The 22,032-nt window shown below is 39.8% G+C and overlaps 1 long non-coding RNA gene across 1 annotated transcript in view; it reads left to right on the forward strand.

The window, feature by feature from the left end:
* The first annotated feature begins 205 nt into the window (after positions 1–205).
* Positions 206–22,032, forward strand: part of LOC103459719 (uncharacterized) — a 47,093-nt gene continuing 25,266 nt past the window's right edge. The window contains exon 1 of the long non-coding RNA XR_532799.3: positions 206–918. This is a non-coding gene — a long non-coding RNA (uncharacterized LOC103459719). The remainder of the gene's footprint in view (positions 919–22,032) is intronic.

Genomic DNA, 22,032 nt, shown 5'->3' on the forward strand with positions numbered 1-22,032 from the left:
ACTTGGATTCAGGAGCCTGTGTGACATTTTCATCACACAGTTATTGTCAGCAGCAGAATCCAGATCAATTTTTGAGTGTCCTAATAAAGCTCTGTAAACGTCTGATGTCATTAAATTTAATTTGAAACCAGATATTATTTTGCTCTTCATTCTGTAGGCCAAATGTGTGAATAATGTGATTATTCCCCATTGATTTTGAAATCAGCTAAAGTTATTATCGTTAAATAATGGGGGTGAGGCTGTTCTTGACCTCCCTGTTTATGGGACTCATACAGATGATTCATCTAGTTATTATCCCACCAACATTATTTGTCCCATTCATTTATTTTTTTTTGTCAGAAAACGTTAATATGATTTGCATTGTTTATGGGGAGCTGCACCAACGAACAATAAAATATACATTTCTGCTTTTATTTTTAATGATGTCTGTTTTCGTCCTCCATACAAGGGCGAAGTCTGCAGAGCACCGTCAGTTCGGCAGACTTCCCATCCAGTCTCTGTCCTCTGACAGCTAACTTCCTTATTGATCAGCAGCATCAAACTGCTGCTTCACTCCTGCCGGTGCCCGCAGCATCTCGGGCCGTCCGGGACGCGCACCGCCCGCCACGAGCGCGCGCGGTGCGCCATCACAGGAGAGGTCCCTTTAAGTTTCAGCTGAGTGAGACCTTGGTGTGTCACATGGACATGATATAATGAAAAGGCAGGAGCGCTGCGCCGGAGAGCGCACTAAGTTCTCAGCTGATGGAGAACGGGGCGGAAATGTACGCAGTCATTCTGCTGTCAGTGCGAACGGGAGGAGCGAGCGTGGCCGAACCTAACCGAACCGGGCCGGACCGCGGGCGGACATGGGATGGGACTGCACCTTCGCACCCAGTAAAAAACAGAGAGCGGGCCCGGAAAGGAGGAGCAGCCTTCAACGTGAGTGAAGTTATTTGTCATTGCTGCGCTGCCGCAGGTGCGTCTGCGCGCCGCTACACTGCTGTAGGGACAGCCTACATCTGTCGGCTTGCGCTCTCTCTCTCTCTCTCTCTCTCTCTCTCTCTCTCTCTCTCTCTCTCTCTCTCTTACAGTTTTCAGGGAAATGCGCAGTCATCCTGCGGGACAAGAGCTTTTATAGTGCTACACACTGACCACATGAGTGTGTGTTGTCGCTGTGGTCGCCAGTGTCCGCATTCCAGGTGCTGTTGCGCAGATAGAAATTGAACTTGGAGTAAACAACTGGGGAGGGGGGAAGCGGGAGGGGGAGCGTTTCACTGAAGAGCTCCGAGGCGACGCTTGTGGCTGGACTGGAAACATCCTGCGACTCGCTACCAGCGTCAGCTCCCGAAAACTAACAACACGCCGCTGTCTCCACTTAGAATGAATGGCTGAGGCGGATACAGGGATTACATGTGTCATCTTTTTAGTTGTCAACCAGGGCCGTCGGAAACACTTTTAAAGGGACAGCCGCTCAAAGCTGAAATGGTTTAAATGCAACACAACCAGAGGAATTGAATTTTCCCTGTATTAAATGATAATAAAAAAACGCTAGATGATTCATTATGCAATGTAATATATTCAAGCAATTATTTCTTTTAACTTTTCCGACGATAGCTTAGTGATAGGATCATGTTTCTGGACGTAAAATTGTCCCCGAAAAATGTTGCAATAAATGCAATAAATGTAGTCGTTTGTGACCATTTTTAACTAATGCATTGCTAAAGCCATAATAATTCAGATGCATCCTCTCACAGATCGATAAACTTTAATTTCCAAGGAACATTTAACTCTGTAACTGGAAGACATTTTGAATATTCGAAATAAATGAACAAAACAACAGAAACAATAAATTAAATGCGTAACAAAATAAAATTTGTCTTCAGAACATATTAGGCTCAGACAGTTAAAAGATGTAAAATTACCAGCTAGGACTTAAATAAATAGATTAATTAAACATAAACAAATAAAAGTTCAAATTAACTACTTTGTGCTGCGTGTCAATGTTTGCACCTTTTTTTTCAAACGCTTCTTAAAGGGCAGCATCTTTCTTCAGCAGATAAAGCTCATTCCTAATGACCTGGGTTTATTAACCTGAACTGGTTAGCTGGAGCCAGGCTGCTGTGACTTTTCATATTTACATTTTGTACGTTGACTCAGCTCTTTCTTCGTCATGACCAACCAAAGCAGTGATGGCGTTAACACTGACAAAGCATCTGTTGAAGTTGGAAACAAAACCAAAAGCGGTTTCTGTTTCTGCTCAGATGAATAGAGTTTTCCTCCCAAAACTCCTGCTGCGCACTGCAGTCAGCTGGCTGAAAGAAGCCTGCTGTTTTTATTTTGTCCTGTCACTCTGACATGAGATTCACTTGGCTGTTTGGAAATATTGAAGGTGGCAACAAAAACAAACAGCGCCATCCATGACTGCTAGGGAAGTGCTCCTTAAAATCTACAGCTTGAGAGCCACAAGACGGTTGTGCAACGTACACAATCAAACTAAATACTTTCACCTAAACACACTCACAACTGTGAAATTGTGTGCTATTAGCTTTTTCATCCAGGGCAGATATTACATAACTCTGCACCATCAGGGCATCGCGAAGCTCTGACAGCATATTTTCTCAGAATGCATTACATTAACACAGTGACGACGTTCAGCCATCTGATTCTCCAGTGTTTCGTGCTCTGGCTGCTCGTTCTGCAGCAGAAGCTCTGTGGTTTGCATCACCTCTGCCCCTGCACACTGGTTTATGTTTTTCATCATTTGAATGTCGTTCCCCTCGTAAACAAATCCACAGCTGTGTCCTGACAAGCCTGAGTGAGGCAGAACACGAGCGCCGGCGCCCCTCCAGCCCTTATAACGTTAACAATAATCATTCAGTAACAACCATTGACCAGTTAATCCTGCTATGTTAGATCTTATTAGGGAGGGAAATCCATCATGCTTGTGAAGCAAACTTTCACACCTCTAGAGGCTTTCACTTCCTCTCTCAGCAGCATTGTTTGGGAATATTAAACATGCAGAAAGCCAGCAATCTGCCCAGAATTCAGATTACTGACATGTTTGGAATGGCTGGAGTGTTTCAGCGGAGTCTAGAAGCAACGAGCCTCTGCCTGTTTGACTTGTGTTCCTGTTTATCTGTGTGTGTTTTTGTGGCTACTTGCTTGTGCTAACTGATCACAGACTTTCCAATCTGCGTCACAGACTGTGCAGCGCGCTGCTTCAGTGTTTGCTTCCCTATTGTCTTAGCAAATAGAGCTTTTATGTTTGAATGTAGATGGACATATGAGGTTTTGTTATCTCCTCTGCTCTGTTGAATGTCAAATGGGGCTTTACTTTGTTGTAGTTATTTAAGTCATGATTGGAAAATATGAGAGTGAGGAAAATTATATAATGGGTTCCTGAACTTTTTCATTCCAGATACAGTAAGTGCTTTCATAGTTGTTCTCATGTTGATCTTAAATTTTTCTTCATATTTTTCTTCTGAGATTAAAGCTTCCATCTTTGTCTGAAAACAATGTTTACACTGACAGGCAAAAGATTGTTGTACTTTAAACATTATTTTTGCCATATTGTTTTTGACCAGATCAACAAACTTTTGACTTTTTAAATGACTTGTTCATATATTCCAACATTGTTGATTATTCTTGCAGCTCTTTTCTGTATTTTCCACAAGTTCTGCTTTATATGCCAAACATATATACATTATCCCAGATAGGCTGCAGTAAGAAAGAAAGAAAAGTATTTGGAATCAATATTGATTGATATGTACTTACTTTACCTTATCTGTAATTAAAATATTCCTGTATATATGTTGTTTCCAAACTGATATGATTTTCATACCCAAAAAACATATTTTCGCAAACTCTTTTCTTGGTCTTCGGTTTGGCCAAAGAATTGCATCTTTAAATTCCGCTGCTCTGCTGTTGAATAGACAGAAGAAAAAAACATTTATTTGGACTCCTGAACATAAATTAGACTTAATTTGAGTTTTTCTGGTTATTCTGAGTTTTGGATGCGACATTTTCTTTGTTTTTTAAAGAATAATTATAATAATATAGGTTTGTTTACATTAACTTCTGGATAAATTGTTGCCATTTCTGTCTTAGATTTTTTTTTAGATTCTTTATTTCCTTTTAACTCTTCTTCCAGTTTGTTTTTAAAGTCTGTTTGGCTGTGAACACAACAGTTTGACCTCAGTCACATGAAATAAGTCTAGATTTTGCTATAATTGTTTTTGATTTTTTTCTTGGGATTTGAAAAAAAAACAATTATATTTTACATTTAATTCTGTTAACTGTGCTGACAGTAAATTAACTTTTTTTTATTAAACCATGTCACTGATTTATGTTTCTTGTGTAATCATCTCCACAAATCAAACTATTTGTGTGTCATATGCAAAAACAAATCACTTTTTATTTTGAAAATATCATTAATATAAAGAATAAACATATTGGGACCCAATACTGACCCCTGGGAATCCCCTCAGGAAATGTCTAAAGAATGTGATTCATTCTCCATTTTCACTAATTTGTTTTTTTTTAGAAACTTTTTTCTCCAGTTTAGTGTTTTTTTCTCCTTTAAATGTTTCAGTTCAACACATTTTAATGAAAGACAGATCTTGTCAAAATAACAACTTAAGTTTCCGAAGTCAACCCAACCTTTAAAATGTAATGTCCAATCCCACGGGATTTAGTTAATTATGAATAACTGCAGGGCTTTTCTAAACATATTATGTGACAAAATAAACATATTTTGTTACATCTGAGTTCAGTTAAACTTGTCAAACCCAGGTTTGACTACTACCAGACTGCTAGAATCTAGAACAAACAGAAATTCTCTGATCGCATGAAGTAGGCTGAAAGATCTCAAAAACCAGCACATCACGGTCCAGCCTCAGGAAGTTCAGCAAGGTAACTGGCATTGAACAGTCTGGAAAAGGCAATAAAGCTAATCCTAAACCACCATAAGAGTTATTATACAAAAGGAGAAATTATGGGACAGTATAGAACAGACCCAGGAGTGGACAACCAATCAGAGTTACTCAATGACTCATCTACAATAGACCATCTCAGAATAGCAAAAGTAAACATCTTGAATCGAGATGGCCTGATCATAAAGATTCTTTATGGTCTCTCAGGCTCTGATAAAATTGTTCTGTTCTATACAATGTTTTGGAGGGTGTGTGTCCTATTCCAACAGACATAAAGCTAACATTGCATTTCAAAAGAAGAACATCACATCTAAAGTAGATCATGGTTTTGGCAGTGTGATCTGGGACTGCTTTCCTGTTTGAATAGTGATGGAGCCATGCTTTCTGCTCTCTACCAGAAAATCCTGGTTTAATGCCTGGTTCACACAGCATGATTTCAAAATTGTTGACCAATTTTCAAAACCAGAGACCCCACACTGCGATACAATATTCTTAGGTAAGAGGTTTTGTCACAGAATGTGTGGATGGCAGGAGGAACACACTACCTACACACAATCTAATTTCACTCACCAACATTCAGATGTCAGATGGGAAATCTCACAAAACCTCTCAAAACCAAACTAGAGTTCAGAGCAAACAAACATGGCCGACTGGGTAGAACCAGTGATAATAGTTTGTGGTAATACAAAAAACAAAACAATACGAAAACATCTCTGCTGCTGCCAGAAAGCCTCCACCAGACTTTCTGTTGCACCATGGCCGTCGTTTTGTCTTGTTTATTTTCGATTCCCCGCCATGTTACACCTTTATTAAATCAACATTTGAAGGCTGCATTTTTTTATGTTTTCAGGTTCTCTTTGATACTAAAATCAGTTTGATGATAGAAAACATGATGAAAAGGCAAAAATACAGCACAGTAGTGTTCTTACAGCGCTGTCTTGCTCTCGTCAAAAACGCTCCCTCTCCAGTTCTTTATAAAACAACGTTATTAAAAACTCATGAGAGAATGAGGCTGTTTTTTTCTCTGAATAATTAAAACGAATGGTTCCCACTTCATTTTTGTGTGTGCTATTGGAGCTCAAAGAGCCAGCTGTGAAAGTAGAATTTCCGCTGGGTTTGTGTGGTCATAATTAGCAGCAGCCATGTGACTGAGTGTTTTTGTACATGTGCCTTTGAGCTCATATGTCAGAGCCGCCTGTGTGCAGGGGCGTGTTTGTGTTTACATGACAGGCGACTGGGAGGGGAAGTGACGCAGGAGGCAGCGCAGGGCTGACATTACACTGCTGCAGAGCAAGGGAGACGGATATAAGGCGAGGAGAAGAAAGAAATGAACCAAAGGAACTAATGAGCGGACCGCTTTCTTGGTTACTGAGGTCGTTGACCTTCTGCAGCTGCTGGACCTGTCGTGAACAAAGCAGTAAAAATGACGGTGCAAGTTGAACGACAGCACGTTTTGATTATGAAACATGTTTACCCACCACTGTGTGTAGCAGTAGTGACACACACAGGCGTTTGTTTGTCCAGCTTAGCCTCTTCTAACACGGACTATCTATTTTTTGGCTGACCGCCCTCTCTGGCTGGAGGAGACTTCCAATTTCATAACAGCTCCACTCCTCAAATATTTCCTGGGTGAACTTTAGCCTCAATTGAGGAAGGCTAGTGGCTTGAGGAGGACGGTCTCTTGAGGCATTTTGTCGAAGGTTCAGTGGGCTGTCTAATAATCTGTAGTATCTGAGAGTAATGTTGGAGGAACAATCTCCTGAAAATGAGAGTGATCTATTTCAAGGATTTGTTTCATTTCCATTTGATCATTATGGCTTACAGTTATTAAAAACCAATTAACTCGACTCTAACATGAGGCCAGTGTGGCATCTAGTAGGGGTGTATAATCATCTTATTTGATTATTATAAATCAAATAATATATTATATGACATATATTTTTATGTCCTGTTGACTGACAAACTACTATACATTCATGCAAAAAAAAGAAGTTCAGTCTATTTCTCAGCAACTTAACAAGAATAGGTCATAGACAAATCGGAAATATAACCCAGAGCAGGGTGAATGTTTCACCAATCAAACTAACCCATATTCACATGTATTTACTGAAGAGGAACACAAAGCAACAAATTGATTAGGCATTGTTGTCAAATGCTACAGTTGTAAAAAATAAAGTTTTTAAAACTAAAATTTTCTGCTATGGCCATAACAGTCATGAGGAAGACTGTTAACATAACGGTTCTCTGGCTAACAGCTGTCACTGTATGTAGGACTGGGATTGAGTTTGGTACAGTTTAGGACTTAGGGTTCTGTGGTCTTATATTTGGTTATTTTTGTGTTCATGTTAAGAAATTTAGTGTCACCTGTGCCCAGAACGTTCAGTTTGTTCTGGGGAAATGTGAATGCATAATCGAACTTTGATGAGGATCAAAGAGGCGAACTCTGGTTCCCCTGTAAAACCTTGGTCTCGGTTCGGTCAAAGTGAACCAGTCCATTTGGTTTGAATTTCTCAAAGAACTCAGTAGAAAAAAACATACATCTTCTGTTAATTCTGTTAATCCTCTTTAAATTCTGTGTGATTGTGGCGATGTGTCCTTGTGTGCCTCTGTGTTGCACTGCGTGGGACCTCCATGGCAAGTTTAAAATAAGCCCCTCTTGCACCTCAAGTCAGGGTTTGGGTGATTCACGTTTTAAAGAAAGCCAAGACAGTGGGCTGCGCCAAGTTGATCCCAAGTTACCTCAGTACCTTGAGCCATTTCTTTAGATATGGATGTGAGATAATTTGGTCTTATCCTGTTTGACACCGTACTTTGGATGTTGATCCACCCATTCTTGTTACAGATATCTGCACTGCTTTTATTAATATTTACTTCCCTTTTTTGCAGATAGTTTTGGTTCCACCTGGACACTAAACTGCTCAATAGGTTAGGAGCTATCAGTTAGCTGGAGTCTACTACAACGTTGTTAAGTAGGCCAAAGGCATGAGGGAGTCACAAGAACCAATGCAGCTATGCTACTCATTCTATAGTGGCTTTGATGAGAACAGGACAAAGCCCCTAAAACGCATCATGTATCCTACGGTGCATCAATCTGTGTGTGGTGTTCAAAATGGTCAATTCCGTCCATCCAGAACCAACACTGACCTTTTCTGGAACAAACAAGTGATGCTCTCCAAGCAGATGGCCAGCTTTTAGCTCTTTCTTGAAACCACAGATCACCACAAACAGCAGCAGAGCACTGACATCTGTTGGCAACCTGACACCTCTCACCTCCTCCTACCCTAATTCTTGGTTTTCAGGCTCTGTGTTGTCAGAAATGGAGTCTCTGGGCGTGAATGGAAACAGACTGGGAAGGAAAGGATGGATAAAGGCTAAAAAAACAATTACTGAACTATTTGTCAGTGTCAGTGATAGAGCTGAGTCTGCTGGTCATTTCAGTGATGTCCTCTATCGTTTTTAAAGGGAAATCTTTAGTTTTTCTCCCAACTGCTACTAAATGTAATGGACCAACTGTATCTCTGTGTGTATTGGGTTCAAAAGGTATTAATACCAGTTGAACATTTTTGCATTTTGTATTTTTGTTCTTGCTTTGGGACAGTTATGATTTAAAGAGAAGATTACCAATACTTGCCAGAAACTGGTTGTGTCATCCAGGACATGTTGCTATGGAATGTTGCCTGTAAATCAAACTGTTATCATGTCATGACATTCATGAGACTGTCACTCAGCAATGGTTTTCAGTCAGAGGCTTCTTCTAATTAGCAGAGATGCTTCCTGTCCCCAGCATGACTATCCACAGCGACTCTTTGAATACTCTTGAGTTACAACAATGTTTAATTTCCTTTAGGGATAAATATTTTTTTTTTTTATTGAATTGAATTACAAACACAAATGTCTTTTTTATTGGAATTTTATGTAACAGACCATATTTGGGAAATGGCTTCATTTCCCAAATATGGACAGGAGGTAGTCAACATTTGAACTACCTCTTGTTCAAATACGAAATGGAAGAAAAAGTATGCATGTTTCTTTTTATTAATTAAAAACTAAATGCACATATAGCCCAATGTCAGACTGAATTGTTATGCTCTGCTACAAGGCTATTCAATCCAGTTGTCAACGGCCATTGTTCTGCAACTTTAAGATGATAAATCAAATGGCTGAATTACTTCCTAAGTATGGAGACAGGCTCTCCAGACTTCTGTCAACGACCTGAATATTTGACTCAGGTGTTTGTACAGGATTAAAGTTGAATACCTTCAAATAGACCACTATGTGTAGGTCTATCACACACAATCTCAATAGAATCCATCATAGTTCATGGTGTGTCTATCGTGGCACCGTAGTTTGCTCCGGGGCTGTATCGTGCCAAAGCGTTGTCTTTGGTTGCTGCGTTTTCACAACAACAACACACAGAACGATTGCTTTCTCAGAAAATCTCTTGATGTGGGCCATGTGTTTCTTAGACCCAGAAATACACAAAAGGATACGTACAACTTCTTCATCTTCTGTCAACCACTTCCTCTTGTGTACGTTGATGAGCGGTGCAACAACTCCCGTCTTCCTTAAGGGTTTTTTACGTCATGCTGACTGTCCTAGATTGAGCTGAGAAACTGACCTGGGATACTTGCCATTTATAGCTCTTTTCCTGTGCCTCTCCCTGATGTAACAGCAAGAGACGAGTTTCCCTGAAAGGAGCTCTGCCCTTTCCAAGATACAGAACAATAGAAACTGCTTTTAGAAGCAAGGCCAGCTTTTTTTGCTGGGCTCTCCGTCATTGAAAAGTAAAATGTTATCGCCTACAGATGGGGCCTCTGCTGCCCATTCTAGTTGGACTTTTAGTCCTTAAGCAAATACAATTGAAACTAGAAGGTTACGTAAATTGTGTGAAAAGGAAAAAAAAAAAATTGTTTCACATTCTCTGACTTTAAATTAGACCCACTTCCTGTTTTGGGATGGCATCCTATGTCTTGCAAACTTCTTCCTTTTTATCCAAATATATTGATTGTTATAGCCAATCACAATATTCTTCCTGATGAGACCAAAAACAAAGATATTTAGCTGTTTCTATTGACCATAAAATTGTACAAATTGGAATGAATAGATAAAAATGGATTGCTTAATGAAACATTTCATGTTTCAATAAAATCAAATGTTTTTGCACTTGGATTAGGTGGTTTTGCAGCCATATTGAAATTGGTGTATTTTGCAAAATTGCAGCGGAAATGCTTTTTTTTTTTGCATCTTATTGGTTTGCATACAGCAGCAACTCACCTGTTTACAAGCACTGGCCTCCCTGGCTCTCAGCATCACACTTCATCAAAAGTTGAGTTTGTCATTCAAAAGTGTTGAATCCATAACTCTTCTGTGAAATCACTGACTAAAATTTGTATGCATACATGCATACATGTACGTACGTACGCACACACGCACGCACGCAAACGCGCGCACACACACACACACACACGCACGCACGCACGCACGCACGCACACACACACACACACACACACACACACACACACATACACACACACACACACACACACACACACACACACATACATACACACATACATAGCTGCACCCATGTAAAAGGAGCTTGTTGCTTCACTGCGTCAGTGAGATGTCAGCGGCTCCTCTGATGGCTGCTGATGAAATATTAATAGACTGTTCCCAGACAATAAAAACCACATAAAATCATTACAATTCTCCATATTTCTTATCTAGATGTTTGATCCATTATTGAAAATATTTCCTATTCGATGCACTGAATTTATTTTAGGGATGCAGTGATGTGATATGAAAATGTTTTTCAAATACTTGATATTTGTATTAGGGTGAAAACTGGTATTCACACATTTCTATACCTTTTGAAGCCATGAAAACATTTTTGACATGTTGACATTTCTTCTCTGCTTCAGTTAAACACCACACCGTCCTGCACTGCATGACACTCACTGTTATACGCTAAAGCAAACACCACAAGGCCAACTCCTCCCCTTCCGTCTCAAGCACATGCACACAGCAATGTTATGGAAATAAACGCTGGCTGTTAATATTGGCCCAGTTTTACTCAATGATACCGATATGTTGAAAATATTCTAACGTACGCCGATGCTAATCACAACATATTGTGCATTCCTTGGATTGATTTTATTATTTTTTAATTTGTTCATTCGAAGCAAATAAAATATTCAAATAAATGAACAATTTTACTGGGCCTAAATCCTTTAACATTATAAAATATGTAGATAAAAGTATGACACTTAGGGAGAAAACATAACACAACTTGTGGGTGTTTAGAGCTGAACTGTTGTTCTCTGTAGGTTACTTACTTATCAGATGTGTTTATATTTCCAGTTATAAAGATGGAGTCATAATCACGTTCATGCAAATTATTAAGACCAGCAGCTGAAATCTTTCAAGTGATTCCTTTGACTTCACACTAAAAGCTTTATATTTGTCTCTCCTTGCATGCTTCCCTCTCTGTCTAGTCTGTAATTCCTCTCCACTATGCTCCTTGCATCGTTTCCATGGCAGCGCTTGGCTCTCGGTTACATAATAGCTGTGTGTTTGTGTGTTCGTGCTTGTGAGTGGCCCTAGCCTGGGGAAATCAAACACACAGCTTTCAGAAGTGAGTGTGCTACTATTAGGGTTTACGTTTTCGGCACCCGGGGGGATAAATATACCCCGCTGTGTGTGTTTCTTCTTGTTTCTCCCCCACCTGCTATGTGTTTTACCACCACTAGATGGGAACGACGTGCAAAAAAGTAACACTAAGTGTTCGTTCTGACTCATTTGGGCAGTGTAAGGTACTAACTGTGTACGTTTTAAGAGCTAATCATCACACATGGCTGGTCTTCTACCCCTTCATTGCACCTATAAAGATGTATGTGTGTGTGTGTGTATGCCTAGTCTTATCTGTGGTGCTGTGGATGATGTAATTGTGAGCTGGAGGTGTGTGAGGATGTTAAACAGAAGCTTCATGCGTACTTTGAGCCGTGGCCTCAGATGATCGCTGACGGAACTGGGCAGACCATGACAGAGGGAGGATGCTTATTTCAATTAACACCATGTCAAGGAGTGTTCCCCTGCTGTGGAGTGGCCTTAATTAAGCTCATTTTAAATTTATGAGTCAGAAAGCAATGATAAACGAAAGAAGTACATGAAGACTTTTCTCTGCTGCTCAACTGAGGAATCATCATGAAAACTGTCTCAAAGATGCTGTGTGTGCAGATTTCTCTCCTAGCACCTCAGTCAGGCTTTACAAGTAAAATAAAATAAAATAGACGATGAAGAAGAAATTAGACTCATGGGAGGTTATCAAGTTTATCTGCATCCGTGGATGTTACAGTAGGAAGCAGCTCTGATTTTAAAGGGATTCTAGTTCCTTTCAGTTCTAAAAGGGCTCATCTAAAGTTTTTATTTCAAATGTTGCAACAAATTATTATTTTATTTTTTTTGTTGTTGTTTTGTTTTTTTGTTTTTTTTAATTCTGGGAAAAAATCTGAAAAGTATGGCATAAAAAGTCCCTTTTGTCTGATATCCCTCAATAGAAAGCAATACGGCCATTTGTCTTTCAGAAACCATCCACTGAGAGTTTTAATCCCTTTCTCCATTGTCAAATCTCACTCCAACTAGTGAAAGTCTGGTTAAGTTCGTTAAGTTCTAGCCAAGTTGGGTGTGTCTCCACTGGCAGTTTGTTCCTCACTGTTATGTGGGTGTGAACATGGGCGGACCGTAAATGCACAGGAGCTGTGGTTGATACTCCGATGATGTCATGTTGCGCGTGTACCCTTAAGCGGTCAGTTTCTCTGAAGTCTCTCTGCGTATTTGTTCGTCGTAGGTTGCGCCGCCCGGTTGGCTCCTCACGCGCTCTTCCACAGGTCCCGTCTTCGCTCATCTTGTGATGTAAATCCACAAACCAATCCAGGGATGCAGTCTGCTGCCAATCAAATCAATTGTGAACAATATCCACTAGCTCCGGCTAGCTTCCAAAAAATGCAGAGGAGTCACGCAGGATCTGCAAATCAAGACAAATATGAATGGAACTGGCAACATATAACACATTAAAATACAAAAGTTTAATTGATCATGAATAGCAAGAGTTTTGGTTGAAGGTGAATATTTTTTTTCTTTCCAGTGTAATATTAATGAAACTTGGAAGTGAGATGTTTATTAGATTTGGAATCACTTTCTTATTGAAGAGTGACAGGGATGGCAGTGACCTGGGAAGGCGCCATGTGGGAGGAGACAGTAAGAGACAAGGCAGCATGCAGCCAGAGTTGATCAGTGAAAAGCAGATGAAAACTTCTCAACTCTGTCCCCTGATCTCGCTGAACGACCGGCTGTCTGACTTGACCTTGATCTGCATGTCTTTTTCTGACTCAGTCCACTCAAAAAGGAAGAAGCTCTGTCTTTTATGTCGTGCTTCCATGGCAACCACACAGGCAGGTCAGGTGCCATTGAAGCATACAGAAGCCATTTCCTAATAAACTGGCTTTTATTATCTAGCTGAGTGTTTGCTCGCCCTTAGACGATGACGGCTCTCATTTCCACCAACAGCTAATTCACTTTTCTTTCCCAAGAATAAACTAGATTCAAAGTTTTTTTTTGTTTGTTTTGTTTTTTTTTTTGTTTTGTTTTTTGGTTTTTCACAACAAATCAAAAGAAAACTGAACTGTTGGCATCAGCTGCCTCTTTACACATTTACGCAGAAGATGATAAAACCAGTTTGAGGCTAATGTTAGCCTGACTCAGGTCTTATTTTCATGATTGGTCAAAAAAGACACACTTATATGAGAATGAGAGTCACATACACTGTAAAAAAACACAAATAATATATTTTTTCCTTGGCTGAATGTCCAAACAGTTCAGGAAGGAGACAAGGTTTGTGTCTCAGAGATGATCCCGTGTTGCTGGAAAATGCATGACAGTGTGAGAATCCCACTATCCACAGTGAACCGAGTCCTGTATCAATATGGACTGAAGGCCACTCAGTGATGAAGACTTGAGTGTTTCCTGGTGTGAATCATTTCCCCCATTTATAAAAAGTGAGTGATTTTTAATTTTCCCACATCCTGTCTTGTTCCTGTGAATTTTTTGTCTCTAACTTGTGTGATTTGGACTTGAACAGTGCTATCCCAGTCCAACATGTGTGACTAAAGATGCCTTTATTCACACATACTGGATTGTGCACAGTATATGTTCAGCGTTAGCATTTATTTCAAAGGATTTCAACAATCAAGGTGATATAAGACAAAGGTGATCTTACTTAGGTACTTAGGTTCTGTTCTTAAGATTAAGAACAGTAAAGGGTAAACTTTCATGCATACATATGCATGGAAGTTCCTTTTTGTTTGAAGTTGCTGACTTCAAACATCACTTTTATTTTGCCATGTGTTTCGGGTTTTGAATTTAAAATTCTGTGCAATAAGTAAAAACCAATAAATTGGGCAGTACGGGTCGGTGAGGTGTGGTCTGCTACTTTGTGGTCCGGTACATTCAGTAGAGCGTTTGCACCAATAGGTGGGCTCTCATGGGCAGGCGGTGGGAACTCAACACATAATGATGCCCCACGTCATACTTGTGCAACAACAAGCTAGTATGTTCTGCTTATCCAACCAGTGACATTTTTCTTTCCCCCCAATCAATGTTCTGTGTTGCGTGACGCCTCCACACTAACGCTATGGTTTTATGGACCTACAGCTGAAGGAGAAATGATGCAGTACTGGTCAGCTTTATGGGCCACTTTTACAGTGGAAACAGACAAATTAGAATAGCAAAGTGTACCAACCAGTGAACACGATGAATTAAACCCAAAAACCCATCTTGGATTGCACATTAACTAAAATCAGCAAAATTTAGATATGTGACTGTTTCGCATTTATTTCGCTGACCCAAATACAGAACCGTTTACAGAGCGCTTATTTTAACAGTGCTCTCTAGAATCTATCAGCTAGATAGATATGTTGATTCTTTCAATGTATTAAAGTGTATCTTTCATCGTAGTCAGTTTGAAACTTGTCCCCAGAACATCTCTAACGGCAGCATTAACCTCTGTGAGCCCGTAATTACTGGTTAAACCACAGCCGTGCTCGCTCCCTACTCTGCTAAATGAAAAAGTACACGAGCTGCTGATGTATCAGCAATCTAAGACCATTATTGAACCTCTTTCACTCAGTTTCACTCTCGCTCATAATGTGTCACTGAGAGGCTTTTATTGTTAATTTATCCCCTTGTGAAACATGAAGGAGGTCTCATTTTGTTTCAGACAACAGCCTGCTTACCGGAAGGTTTTATTTCCCTCTTTGAGAACACAGAATGGTGAAATTGCTCATGTCTACGTATTTAAAATGTGAACACAGAGTAGAAAGTTTCACTTGTAGTCAGTGCTGATGTTGGACACTTTTGGTTTCGTGTTATTACTGAACTAGGGATGTTGGGAGGATGACCTGGAAACACCCAGTTAGCACTTTGAAGTTGAGTTAAATTAAGCCACAACATTATGAATTCTTTTCCTATTTTGAAACCCATTTAATTCACTTATTGCAACCACAGGAAGAATATATCAGTTTCACTAAAGACGTTAAAGCCTTTTTTAGCTGTTTAATACAGTCAGGATTTATTTAGGAATATTTGTCAAGATGGTCATCATCTAATAGATCAATGAGTGATTTTCGATCATGATATTACTGTCTTGTAACGTTGCCAGGAACACTGCTGTTATATTACCATAAGTAATTGAGAGGGAATTTTCTAGCACTATTTTTTTATTGGTCACATAAAATCCCTTAACATTACATTCAAGTTTGTGGTTTTAACAACGTACTTCTGAAAAGTTCTTGTGAATTTGTTGGCTTGCTGTTAAAATGCGTCTTTGTACGTGCAGTTTAATGAAGTCTGTCGAGTGCGGCAGCTATTTTGGTTTGGCTATATTTAACTAGTTTGGTCGTATTCAAATCTTGCGTTCACTTCTTTCAGATATATTGTCAGTTGAATTTCTGTGATGAAGTTTAAGCAGATCTATCCTCGTATCGCTCCGACAGTCCAAATCTGCTTCTGAGTACCAAAGTTTAGCAAAAATGCTAATGAGAGAAATTAACTTTCATGTTCAACAATCAGCAGACTATGTGGAAAAAACTGAGATGTGCATCAAGTACTCACAAGCTGACATGATTCTTTCTGTTGGTGTAACAATCAGACGATCTACTCTGCTCACTAAGCCTTCGAGGTCTGCTTTAAGTTCACTGTTGAGGATAGTTTATAATGTGGCTGTTGGCTTGTGGTGGATTCGTTCAGTTGAGTTGCGAAGCAAGCTCAGCATCAGCATCTAAAGTAATAAGAGAAGCTCTGGACGGCATGTACTTTGTCAGGAGGAAACAGACTGTAATAGGATGGAATGCTTATTGAGAAACTGTTATTCTTTGGGTGTGTCAACATGTAAGGGCTGGATCCTTCTAAGGCTGGTTACGTCACAGAAGTGCAAAAGCTGTCCAACTTCAAAGACTCCTGTAAATGCACCTAACAAACGTCCTTCTTTTCCCGAATTTAAAAGTCTGGAACAGCCCACCCTAATCTGATGAAAACCAGCCCCTAGTTCTACGCTCTGCTTTGTCCAGATTGTCTGGACTCTCGGTTATTGAGAAACGATTGCTTCCTGGACTCCCAGTCACTATGTAAAGCAGCAGTTCAACACTGTGAAGCCTACAGGAAATTGTCTGTGCTGTAAACAACCATCCTGCACTGCGAAGAAGGAAGTGCCATGCTGAATAAGGCAGCTGTTTTCTTCACTTCTAACACTACTACTGCCAAAATATAGGCAGACTTTAATTTTGAAACAGTAAAGAAAATCAACATCACTGTTCACAACTTCTTCTGTTCGCTGATTGGCACTGTGACAAATTCTACCAGAGAAATCAAACTGAATGGGAGAAAGACGATACGGAGAAGTGAAGACTGAGCTCACCTTATCCAAAGGTTCACTTTAGACCAGTGTTTCTCAACCTTTTTTGGCCCAGCGCCCCCTTAGCCTTTATCCGGGTCCCTCACCGCCCCCCACCAAAGAATTTGTGGGCTGCTTTGCACTTATTATTTTATTATTAATATTACTATCACTACTGTAGACGTTTTGATTTTTATGCTTGGTTCTGTATTTACCATCAAAAATAATTTACCAGAGAATAAAAAAGCCATGTGAATAGAAATTATTTTTCACAGGTGTCTAAGAAAAATGCAATGACTTGACATTCAACTTAAAGTTGGTAGGCCTAACAGCAGCCAGAGTGGAAAAAATATTCGTATTCTTTGCCATATTCTAGTTGTTAAATATTCCACAAAATGACCAGATAAAAGATGTAAAACAATGCCAGTTTAAACTTTGATCTATTTGCAAAACGACTGAGCTCTGCAACATTAAAACATGGATAGAACTGTAACTACATTAATCATAGCTCTTCTTCTCTTCAGTGTTTGTCGGTTTCTGGTGGTGCAGCTCTGTGCTGCCTTCAGGAGAATGGGACATCAGATTATCATTCATAAAATTTCACCCACATGGCATTCATTGTGCAAACCTGAACTTTCAGTGGAAAAACAAAAGTTCCAGATCCTTTTAATGTCATACAAATATGAGATAGAAACATGGATTATATCTTTATATAAATCTGTCTAATGAATTATCAGATTAATAGTTTTACTGGACAGAAATTACAAAGAACAAATCTGGTTCTTAATCAAATCTTAATGAGTCAAATTGAAAGTGTGGAAGAAGCTGAAAAATTTAAAATATATCAAATCTAATTAAAAACATAAATAAGTGATAAGTTATTTACTGTTATGGTCTGTAAGATATATTTATTCTCAGTATTAGATGTGGTCTCAACAAACCCATGGCACTGCAACAATATTATTTTACCTTTTATCTGGAAATAGTGTCTTTAATGCCATTCAGTCCTCTGTATTAAGTATTGCTCAAAAGGTCTTGCCATACCAGTTTATTCCTCTGTATTTACTTTAGTTTCTTAGTTTATTCTTGCATTTTGTTTTTCATTCATTTCCATTTAGTTTCCTTTGATTAGTATTATCCTCTCTTGGTTTATTGCTATGTTCACTTTAGTTTCTTTCCTGTTGCTAGATTTATTTGTTCGTTTATTGACGCTCACCACCAGTAATCTTCACTCATCACCTGCTGCGCCACATCATGTGTTGATTTTTCACTGTTCAGCATTGGATTCTCTGTTTTTATGCCATAATTCATATCTAGTTCGTCGCTCCGTTTTATGTTCCGCTTCTCCTGTTTCAGAGTTTTGCACAATGTGCGCCTCATTTTTTTGTTTGTTTTTTTAATTCCCTATGGTGCAAAGCGTTCGGGAAACGTATCCACGGGGAAAAGGCAGACTGACATAAACCTTTTAAAACAACGGAAACAATTGCGGTATTCCGATTATTGAAATTTAAAAGTACTGTGGTACCGTTGTTCTATCACACCCGTTTCATACCGGACCACTTACAGCACCGGTGTTAACGCTATAAAATGAACGCTCTCTATCGTGGTATCACCTGTGGAGGGATTTCTTTATTTAAATGGGTTCATTTTTCAGAGGGATACACAGTGAGGGTATCGTGATTTTAGTAATTACATGTTTGTAAGAGCGATTTTCTGTTAGCCTTCCATGGAAGAGGGCATCCTTCAAACGGAAATAAAACACCTTTCAATATAAGTTGCTGCTTTGACATGATCACAGAACTGCCAAAACATATGTAGCCTACATAAATACCAGACAAAGTGAATCACAGCAATGTCATCAGCCGGTGTAACGCTGAACTGATGCGGTGAAGCTACCAGTAGCAGGAGCGGAGCTGCGCCAAGAAGCTACAAATATTGAATAGAAGAAGAGCTGCCATTGATACAGTTGCAGCCAAGCATGATTTAATGTTACACAATACAATTTTACCAAGTTGCTCAAAGTCTAAACTGGCATTGTTGTGCATATAAGGTGTAAAGTTTACTTTCGACCAAACGCCCCCCTTTTGTAAAAATTTCGCAAGCGCTCCCTGCCGTCCTCTGAACGCCCCCCGGGGGCGGTACCGCCCACGTTGAGAACCGCTACTTTAGACCAAATGGTAGATTTTAGTTTTTCTATCAGTGGTGGACAAATCTGAAGACACAGTGGGACAGGAATACAGTTTTAAATGTTTGTTAAAATCTAGAGGCTCAAAACTTAAAAGCTTTAAAGATGTTGTGTTGTCAGGCTGTAGTATTTTTTTACATATAGGTTTTGTAATTTATATCCTTTATATATTATTTTTATCCATTCATTTAATTATTTAAGTAAGAAAGCATTAAATAATTAAGAAAATAGGAAAACAGCAAGAATTTGAGCTTGTGTTTAGCACCGCCATGGTTGGTAGATGACAGGACCAGGACTTGATTTATAAATCGGCCTTGATGCCACATGTTTGCACATGTACAGCTAACAACAATCACTCCACTATTGCCAACTTAGCCACTTTGTTGCTATATTTGGTGACGTTTCAGACAAAAGAAATTGATATTGGCCAAAATCAGAATTGACATGTCAAGTTTTTTATAGATTGCTCATCGGCTGGAAGACCTTAATGAGACAGGAGGAATATATCTGAACACTAGACCATCCAGTGTCAGTCGCTCACATCCAGCCTGGTTAAGGAAGGATTACGTCCCTGGATTTGGACACATTTTACATATCACTTCTTACTCAGGTGACATTGACAAAATATTCCTTGGATTTCAGTTTGCTTTATGATAAAAATTTCAATTAGATTCTTCTCAAAAATCCCACCAACCCCATCCAACAGCCTATTTTATGTTCCACTGATATTATCTTAGATTGCCTGGATTATCTCTGATCTATATTCTGACGAGCTTCAGAGAACCTGGAGACGATTCTGTGAAGAGTTGAACTGAATGTTCTCATTTTATATACTATAGATCTTTACAAATCAAATGCAGACATCAAAATATGAAAAGTTTATTGAGCTCAGTTTGTTCAACATAAACACATTTTTTCCAGAGGTTACTGCAGTAATGCAGAGTGGCACAGTAACAGTCAGCCTGTGGTTCTGCTGAGCTGGTTCTCCATTGGGTTTGGGTCAGACCTGTTTTTTGTCACTTCAGCACAGTGATGCTGTTTTCACCAAAACAGGTACTGGGTGGACTGGTGCCAAATTCTGTTGGAAAGTTCAATCTGCATCTCTGCACCTGTGGTTATCCCTGCTGCTTTGCACCATTTTCTGGGACATTTTTTCCTTCCACTTGACTTGCTACACATGTGCTCAAATACAGGCACTACAGACAGTTCTTTAGCAAAGACATTTGGTAACTTAACCTCTTTGTGAAGGATGTGCACAAAAAGGGTGGATATTGTCAACAACAATATTCACCCAGCTATCTTCCCTATGATTACACCTATAATATCTCTGTATTAAAAACCCTTTATCTATAGATGTGATATTTGCAGTTATTTGCAGTTTTACTCGTTTTAAATAACATTTCTGCTGGTCTTTTTAATGCACAGATTCACATGCACATTATGTACAGATAAAAATATAAATACTAAGTATATTATACTATACTTTTTATCCAAGGAATGGACAGTCTGATCCGTTCCTTGGATCAGACTGTCTGTATTTTGATGTTGTAATCTTTTCCTTATTGTACAGTAAATTAAAATTATAATATATTTTAAATAACTTTAACTCTTTTTGATCATTTTGTGAGCCCTCATACCTCCATGCTGCTGAATTTCCCTGCTGTGGGACCCATCCATTGTCTGTACACCCTTGTCCCTCACTGGGGTCGGTAGGGTTGCTGGTGTCTATCTCCAGCTGACGTTCCGGGGAAGAGGCAGGGAGCACCCTGGACAGGTCGCCAGTCTGTCGCAGCCCGCTGTGGGACAATAAAGCATATTTCTGTTCTAGTCTGTTGTAATTTCATATCCATTTGCATTAATGCTTCTGGTGAGTTATGACTGAGGTGATCTCTGACTCTTTCTGTGGTAAATTTTTTGAACCCAGTAAATCATGAACTAAGCATCAAAGAAACATCACAGGAAACCCAAAGGTTGTGGAGTTCATTATCTGATTTTGAGCTCTTGTTCTTTAAACTGCTGACTCCTCAGAGAACAGCGCTGCAGCGGCTTCACACACACCTGGGAAGTTTTCTTTTGAATAATCACGAGTGGAATTATTCAACTTTAAGCCGCTGCTCCTCCACGTCGAGAGGAGCCAGTTGAGGTGGCTCGGGCATCTGGTCAGGATGCCTCCTGGACGCCGCCATGGTGAGGTGTTCTGGGCACGTCCCACCGGGAGGAGGCCTCGGGGAAGACCCAGGACACGCTGGAGGGACTATGTCTCTCGGCTGGCCTGGGAACGCCTTGGGGTTCCCCCGGAGCAGCTGGAAGAAGTGGCTGGGGGAGAGGGAAGTCTGGGCCTCCCTTCTGAAGCTGCTGCCCCTGCGACCCGACCCCAGATGGATGGATGGATGGATGGATGGATGGATGGATGGATGGATGGATGGATGGATGGATGGATGGATGGATGGATGGATGATCACGAGTGGAATTATAAAACTTTAAGCATGGTTGCTCCATATTGAGAAGGTGTCTGATTTGCCTGTTTCACCATCAGACTAACGACGGCTCCTAACAAACAGCTTTATCCAAGCAATGGAAGGTTGAGTGGAAGAACAAAGTCTGGCTGAAAATGGTACACAGGCAGAATGAGAAACAAACTCTGTTCTACATTCTGGTGTAGACTACAGCTCTAGGTGTCCCTGAGAGTAAAAATTTAATCTGTTAACTTCTGAAATAAATGAATGCTGACTTTATGATTTATTGAGATGCAGCTGCATGTCTTCCCATTCGCTCTTGTTTCTCTGTAACTGGTATTGGCATCCTGACAGCTTCCTGTAACGCTTTTCATCCATGTCTTTGTTTTTCTTCTTTGTGCCACCTGACATCTAGCTTCCAACTCTGACAGTTTCATCTCTGTGCTGATGTGTAAATCTCACCTTATTGCAGAAAAAAGATTCTAAAACTATGACTAAGTTTAGGATGTTTCTGCCTGACTCCTCCCTGCATAAAG

Source organism: Poecilia reticulata, chromosome 23, assembly GCF_904066995.2.
Source record: "Poecilia reticulata chromosome 23, P_reticulata-male-v2, whole genome shotgun sequence".
NCBI lineage: Eukaryota > Metazoa > Chordata > Actinopteri > Cyprinodontiformes > Poeciliidae > Poecilia > Poecilia reticulata.